Here is a 6,704-nt window from a genome sequence, read left to right as displayed (position 1 = left end):
AGGCAGCAGGAAGGAAATTTTTAGTCACAAAATAATAAATTTAACCATTGAATTAATCTTCAGCTATCAATACTATTCACTTATTGAATCTGTTACAGTACATTAATTGTGCATCCTAACTATTTCTTAGCTAAAATTTGACTTTGTTTAACCTATTACTAGTGCTCTTAAAAAGGATGTCATGCTCCAACTTGCGGGAGTGTTAAATTTGTTTAGATTTTAACGTTATTTTTAGAGATAATTCTTAATGCACATTTAGGAATTTGTAATCACTTCATTCAAGGAAATTAGTTGAGATTTTATTTTATTTCCTTGCTGTTCAGATCATAGATCATGATTTGATCTTATATGTGTGTATATATTGTAGCCTTCTGACACAAACGTAACGTAACAAATGCACAACTTTCTCAATTCTTATTTTAGCAACAGAAACTCTTGAGACAACGAAATATAACAAGTATCATAGAATGAAGTCCTCAGACATCCAAGGAAGGAATAATGCAGCACAAACTCTCAAGCCTGGCGAGGCGAAAGCTCTTAGGCGGCCACTGCGAATGTTTTGAGAAACAAGCCTTCGGATTTATCATCATTGGTCAACATTTTGATACAGTAAATACACGAAATATCCAGAACAAAGAGAATTCACCAACTCCACATCTAAAATTCACGAAATATCATAACTCAGTCCGAGAATAATTCATTCCACAAATCTCCGCACGTGGATATGGAAAGAAGAGTTTCAGACATCCAAGGAAGGGATAAATGCAGCACATGCTCTCAAGCCTGGCGAAGGCGAAAGCTCTTAGACGGCCACTGCGAATGTTTTGAGAAACAAGCCTTTGGATTTGTCATCATCAACATTGATAAGGAAGCATACACAAACAATTTGAAGAACATCGAGAACATAAAAACTCCACATCAAGAACATAAAAATCAAAATATTTAGTTGTTCGGGGCATTCCTAAATCAGAAAGAGGCCATAAAAATTGTTCAAAGCATTATACATACATTGAAGGGTTCAGATGACAAACCATGGGGTTCCAAAATTACAAAGATGCTAAAAAGAGTATGTAATCGGACCTCCAGAGATTTGGGATACGATTACAATTGGTAAACATACAAACCAAACAAGGTTTTTTAAAATTAGATCTATATAAATTTGCGTTGCAATAATAAAAATTATATTTCCAACAAAAATAAATATATTCTAGAAGACGATTAGATGAAATATTTTTGAGGATGTACCATCCTAAAATGATCAGCAAGACAAATGAAGAGACAGCTGACAAAGTGAAACGGATGGATGAATGTTCGGGACATGTTCATCCCTGAAGCACTCAGAAAACTGCTAGAGGGGCAGACGTGAAGTCCCCAAACAATACAGAAATTTCACATGCCAAAACATTCAAAAAAATATGGGCATTTCCCAAAACCGTTTAAGACCAAGGCAGGAACCTTGGTAAGCATTAAATAACTGCAAGCATCAAGAGAACAAGAATAATGAAAAGTAAGTAGTTTCGAAGTCTCAGACATCCAAGGAAGGATAGATGCAGCACAAGCTCTCAAGCCTGGCGAAGGCGAAAGCTCTTAGGCGGCCACTGCGAATGTTTTGAGAAACAAGCCTTTGGATCTTTCATCATCGACCACGAGCAAAAACCCAATATGAACATATGAACACATACAACATACATGATTATACATCAAAAAGCAATAGTAGAGAGAACACTAAGCTTCACAAACAGAACACACGGATAGAAAGACAATCGTAGACCTGTATGAGAGAATATTGGCCCGAACGACGCAACGCTAGTATCAAACACAAAAGATCTAAAGCAGGGAAAGAATTCAAGAGACTCCAAAGGGAGAAGGGGAGGAGTGGGAACTTTATAGTGGGAAGGGTTTGGGATTTTAGGGTTTTTCGTGAAATGGACGGCCAAGATATGTTTGCGGTGGATCTGGCGGTGGAACATTCTAGACCGACTGTAGTGTTAGGACCTGTCTTGATTTTTCTTTGTTTTCACGTGGGCTAGTCTTCTATTAGGATACCCATTTGGGTTGGGCTTCACGCCTTATTGCGAAACTGCAACTTCAATGGCCACACACGTACCGGCAGCTTAGGCACTAGTAATAATTTATGAATCTTTATTTTTAAAATTATATCTTAAAAATTTATATATTAGATTATGTATTTTTTGACTAAATAATAATAAAATATTATTATAGTTTTTTTTTTTTTAAAATCTGGATAGTCCAATAAATTTAAGTTAAATTCAATATCCAAGTCCAACAAATTCCGATCTACTATATATATTCAGCAACATAGAAAAATCTACACATACTCTATGTGTGGTCTAATTTCATACAAATTCATAACTTGGACAAAGAAAAATAATAAAAATAATGTTTGAAGAAATAAAATGACACATTAAAGATAAATAATGATTGTTCATAGTTATTCAAAATTATAAATATAGATAAGCCAATGCAGATAGTTTTAAGGGAAATTTATTCAAATCTGAGAATAAATATGAAGATAGATAAGCCATTTCTAGTGCTCTTACTCAATTTCAGCTCTTCAAGATGCAATAGTGATGCTACAATACCCTGCTTTTCTTATGGGCACCTAGGGATGATATCTACACCCGGATAGGGGTGCCCCTATCCCACCCTTGCTCCTCTATAAAGGGATAAATTTGGGCCCAAGCTCCGGCCCTGCCTTTAGTGGGTGGGCCTTCTGTTTGGCTATCAGGTGGCGGATTAGCCCCTTGGTTTGTTAGTCCACCCTCTATCCATGTATTAGAATGGACCTTGTAGCTGAAAAGTTCTTATTTTTTGAAATGTAAGAGTCGAAACGAAATGAAAGGTTTTGAAACAGAGCACCACCACTTATCCACAGCTGCCAAAAAAATAAAAACTCACCCAAACAAAAATCAGTGAACCACCAACCATTGGTTTCTGCAGCTACTTTGACCCCAATAAACCATCAACCAACCAGTGAAGTATTAACTAGAGAGATACTTGTTGGGGGTGACGGCGAGAGGGAGAGAGACCACAATAGTGACCAAATTATGCAAAAGGACGAGGTATTTCCAGAGCCCATGCCTCATCCCTTCGTGGGCTCTCAAGTGCGAGCAGAAGTCTGCACCTCGACTATTGATGGCCAAGGGTGCTTGGCTGCCCAAGTGGTGGCAGGCGGACTAACTACAGGGCCCTATCGCCCACCTCTATGGGCACCCCACACCAGATGCAATCACACGTCTTTCTCAAGTGCAAACGAAGTTATAAATTGTCAAGTTCTAACGAGATAAGTGCTCTAATTATAAAGAGATCCTACAATAATAAATGTACAAATTGATATAGGTTCATATAATACGTTAAATCTATTTTACAATAAAAATAATTTTACAATCTATCATATCAAATCGCGTCATTTTATGAGTTTACTTTTATGATATCTCTTTGTGGTTAAAACGTTTTTCTTCTAATTATTAAGCAATTTTACTACTTTTTCTAAATGAGAAACCAACTATAACGGAAAATGCTCCAAAATAATATGATGTAGCACTATTTTATCAATTATAGGCATGTTTGAGGTTGCGGTAAGAGTATTAAAAAGTGTTTAAATAGTCTTAAAAGCACTTTAATGGTAAAATTGTGTTGTTTGGGTAATATATATTAAATTACTTTTTATCATCCAATAAGTTAGAAAGTATGTTTGAGGATAAGCATCATTTTAATTTTTTTCTGAACGTGATTATTCTCCTATCCCAGAACATGGTGACACTTTAAAAAAAAATTGTAAACAGACGAAAATACCTATATTAATTTATAATAATTACATATTTTGCCTTTCTTTATTCGTGAAACACGACACGTTTCTCTCTAGCTCTCTCTCCCCTCTTTTCCCTTTGCAGATTAAAGAGCTGCTCCTACATGTTGTGACTGTGGAGGTCTGTCAACGACATACACCCAAAAATAGTAGGGTATATTCTTCATAGCTTTACCCAAATCATCTTTTCTATCTTCGCAAGTATTGCGATGGGCTTTAAATCACTAGGCAAGGTACTAATGATTTCTTGTTTATGGAGATTCTAAATGGTCATTAAGATAGATTTCATCAACATTTTAGAATGGAAAAATATGTATTTTATACTTAATGCAAAGAGTTGAATGGAAGATATAACTTAACTAGTACTATAAACAACTATTGAAGAAACGAAAAGAATTCTCTTGATTACATTAGGTCATGGATTTGGGAATAAAATGGCGATAAAGATTTTAACATTCGGAAGAGACTATTAGTAGGCATTTTAATAGTATATTAATAATTGGTTCACGAATATCGGTCAACATTGTCAGTTCCATTGATAGAGAATTTAAAGATGTTCCAAAAAAGATCCGTTAATATAAGTGATATTGGCCATGCTTCAAATAGTGTATTGGAACTATTGATGGAACTCATGTGCCAATTACTATTTCTTCAACAAAACAAATTCCATTTATTGGTAGAAAATGAATATCTACTCAAAATAACATAACAGTTTGTGATTTTCATATATGCTTTACCTTTGTTTGGGTTGGATGGGAAGATATAACACATGATATACTTATTTTTATGGAAGCTAATCGAAATGAGGAACTACGCTTTCCACATCTACCTAGAAGTTTGAATTTAATAAGAATGACATTAACAAACTAAATAAAATTATTAATTATTTTTTCATTACATATTATTTATTATTATAAATTTTATGCAGGTAAATATTAAATTGATAAATATTGGATATCCTTATACGAATGAATACATGGGGGCCATACAGAAGGGAACGATACCATCTACGTGAATTTTATTATGGTCCTTGCCCAATGGTTATGCATGAAATATTTAATCATGCACATTCTTCGCTCAAATACACTATTGAGAGAACATTTGGAGTTTGAAAAAATAGATAGAAGATATTGGATCACATGCCAAAATTTTCTTGTGATAAACAAGTTAAAATTGTCCAAACGTCTATGCATATTCATAATTTTATTAGAAATCATTCATGGAACGATCTTGGATTCAAGTCATACAATGATGATGTGGATTATACCTCCTAAAAATATGGAGGATGAAGAAGTATAAGAATACTCAAGCATGCAACAATTAGAGATATCCAATGAAACTGCTATGACTATTAAGTGTATTTGTTTTGCTCTTTCGCTTTTGTTATTATGCTTATAAAAATCATATTAGACTATTTTCGTTGTTATTTGCTTATAATATTTGATTTCTATTAAAGATATTGTCATCATTTGTGAAAAATCAAATGCCCTTTTGGGCTATTTCTACCTTAAAAAGTGATTTTTTTTAATTTGTTTTAAAAAAATGTAATATGTTTTAAAGTGTTTTAAACATAGTTACTATAATAAAAAACTTTTTAATAGTAGAACTTATTATGCTAGACTCTTAAGTTCTGAGTGCATGTTCGAGATTCTGGTGATAAATATAGTTTATAGTTTTAGAAAAATGCTACTGTCATCGATGATTGGGTCCAGACAAATTTATTTTTACTTGGTGATTAAAAAAATATTATTTAATGATGTTGTGAATTTAAAAAATATATATATTTAAGGGTATACAAAAATGAATTAAAAAGAAATTGCCCAGTGGGAGTAGCACTGTACATAGTTTTAGGGTTTATAGCCTACAACTTAAGTAATAAGTTCTATTATTAAAAAATTATTTACTGTTTGGTAACCATATATTTAAAATACTTTTAATCACATTATATTTATTTGAAAACAAATTAAAAAAACATTTCCGAGGTAGAAATTACAATTATTTGATTTTTTAAAAAATTTTGACCATATCCCTGAAAGTTTGAAAGTTGTGATTATCTGAAAGTTGCATGAATATTTTTGTTCATTGATAGTATTTTTAAAATTCAAATTACGTTTCACATTATCTATAAAAGTATGTTTGAGAAAAAAAAACTTCAAATATATTTTTTAACCTATTTGAGATTAAAAGTATTTTAATATGTAACACCCAAACAATATAACTTTTCTATTAAAGAGCTTTTAAAGTTATTTAATCACTTTTTAAGACTTCTACCATAATCCCAAATAGGCTAAAAGCCTTGAACTAAAAATTATATTTTCAACTACAATTCCAAATATACATTATGACTTGTGATTGCAACCGTTGCAACAAAATGCTTCATTTAGCCATCTCTTTTAGTTTTTGGCTCTTTTTTTCTCAAAATTTTCAACAATTATGGGCTCTAACCTTTGATCAATTGCCTCCTTTTTCTCTTATTTTCTAGCATTGCTTCTATCCAAATATGACTATCAATTTTTAAAAATTTTTAAAAGCCTTTTTCTTTTACTGTAAATTTTTCAAGAAATAAAATAATGTTGAAAAAAATAATAAAGGCAATGAATTAAATCTCAAAAAATCAAAATAAATCTTAAAACATTGAACATTGTCTAAAATAATAAAATCACATTAAAATAGAACTAAAACTACAAACAAATAATTACATTTTTAATTAAATGCAGGTAAAAGAAAAAAATAAATCCAATATTCATATGTAGAGTGCACGCAACCCAAACAATGCATATATAAAATAATGTTGGAGATCAAAACTATGTAGTTTTGTAAAAAAGAATTAATTTTTTAAATAATAAGACTCAAGTACTGGTTTTTACCTTATATC

The 6,704-nt window shown here is 32.0% G+C and overlaps 4 non-coding genes across 4 annotated transcripts; all 4 read right to left on the bottom strand.

The window, feature by feature from the left end:
- Positions 1-472: 472 nt before the first annotated feature.
- LOC122305885 lies at positions 473-595 on the bottom strand. The gene has a single exon (XR_006241315.1). It is a non-coding gene; the product is annotated as a small nucleolar RNA SNORD14 (small nucleolar RNA).
- Positions 596-735: 140 nt separating this feature from the next.
- LOC122305908 lies at positions 736-860 on the bottom strand. The gene has a single exon (XR_006241340.1). It is a non-coding gene; the product is annotated as a small nucleolar RNA SNORD14 (small nucleolar RNA).
- Positions 861-1,237: 377 nt separating this feature from the next.
- On the bottom strand, positions 1,238-1,337 carry LOC122305952. The gene has a single exon (XR_006241379.1). It is a non-coding gene; the product is annotated as a small nucleolar RNA snoR99 (small nucleolar RNA).
- A 184-nt stretch (positions 1,338-1,521) lies between these two features.
- On the bottom strand, positions 1,522-1,645 carry LOC122305897. Its single transcript, XR_006241327.1, has one exon. It is a non-coding gene; the product is annotated as a small nucleolar RNA SNORD14 (small nucleolar RNA).
- Between the last annotated feature and the right edge of the window lie 5,059 nt (positions 1,646-6,704).

This window comes from Carya illinoinensis, chromosome 3 (genome assembly GCF_018687715.1).
Source record: "Carya illinoinensis cultivar Pawnee chromosome 3, C.illinoinensisPawnee_v1, whole genome shotgun sequence".
Taxonomy (NCBI): Eukaryota; Viridiplantae; Streptophyta; class Magnoliopsida; order Fagales; family Juglandaceae; genus Carya; species Carya illinoinensis.
Note: the sequence above shows the minus strand (reverse complement) of the source record. Positions and strands in the feature narration are given on the sequence as shown.